This window comes from Colobus angolensis, unplaced genomic scaffold (assembly GCF_000951035.1).
Source record: "Colobus angolensis palliatus isolate OR3802 unplaced genomic scaffold, Cang.pa_1.0 Scaffold178, whole genome shotgun sequence".
NCBI lineage: Eukaryota > Metazoa > Chordata > Mammalia > Primates > Cercopithecidae > Colobus > Colobus angolensis.
This window is the reverse complement of record NW_012114910.1, coordinates 4501495-4502756: the sequence shown is the minus strand read 5'-3', so window position 1 is coordinate 4502756 and position 1262 is coordinate 4501495. Positions and strand designations below refer to the sequence as shown.

At 45.9% G+C, this 1262-nt stretch overlaps 1 protein-coding gene across 1 annotated transcript in view; it reads right to left on the bottom strand.

Moving 5' to 3' along the window:
• KIFC3 (kinesin family member C3) overlaps positions 1-1262 on the bottom strand; it is a 127399-nt gene that overhangs the window by 122670 nt on the left and 3467 nt on the right. The window lies entirely within an intron of this gene.

Below are 1262 nucleotides of genomic sequence, written 5' to 3'. Positions count from 1 at the left end.
TCTCGATCTCTTGACCTCGTGATCCGCCCGTCTCGGCCTCCCAAAGTGCTGGGATTACAGGCTTGAGCCACCGCGCCCGGCCTTCTTCTTGTCTTAATGTAATACACAGGACCATACCCACCTCTTTATTTGAGAAAGTATTTGAACAGTTTCTATTCTGGAGGATTAGAGATTTCCTTGAAGCCATGACTACCCTACAACTTTACACTGTGGTGGGCAGCAAAGATGATATTGTGCCTGATCCCAAAGAGGAGACACAAGCCTTTCCAGAAATGTCTACACCAAAGACACACACCAAAAATAGTTTACTAATGTATATTCTCAGCTTGAGTATTTTGTCTGCTTCCACTTCTAGACTTAAGAAAAGGCCGCATTCCTCACCCTCCTTCCTCCAGCATTTGCTTCATGCAGTTAAAATGGAATGAATGACTTTAGTTAAAGCATAGAAAGAGTCTCACTAAGGAGATACTAATTATAGCTGTTTTCACGAAGCTCTCAGAAACTCCAGCAGGGGGCTCATTCATTCCTGCTGAGCTGCTACAGACCCTGAGATTATGTTGTCTACATCAGCCTTAGAAATTTCCCACAGGCAACACTTCTCCCACACCCGCAAAATTCATACACCAGTTACAGTGGGAGGGCAACTGTATAGGTCACTACAAACGGAACCATTAGTTTCATCTCCATGTTCCCCACAAACATTTAAAATAAAATCAAGGCCAAGTGCAGTGACCCACACTTGTAATCCCAGCACTTTGGGAGGCTGAGGCAGGCAGACCACTTGAGGTCAGGAGTTCGAGACCAGCCTGGCTAACATGGTGAAACCTTGTCTCTACTAAAAATACAAAAATGAGCCAGGTGTGGTGGTGCATGCCTGTAGTCCCAGCTACTCAGGAGGCTGAGGAGGAGTGATGGCTTGAACCCAGGAGGCAGAGGTTGCAGAGAGCTGAGATTATGCCACTGCACTCCAGCCTAGGCAACAGAGTGAGACTCTGTCTCAAAAATGAAATAAAATAAAAACAAGTGGGGCAGGTGGAGCTCCCTTAATTCCTCCCTAGGAAATTCTATAAAGGCAGAGTAAAATTTAGAAAATCAAACAGAGGCAGTGGCTCACACCTGTAATTCCACACTTTGGGAAGCCGAGGCAGGTGGATAACCTGAAGTCAGGAGTTCAAGACCAGCCTGACCAACATGGTGAAACCCCATCTCTACTGAAAATACAAAATTAGCTGGGCATGGTGGCACATGCCTGTAATCCTAGC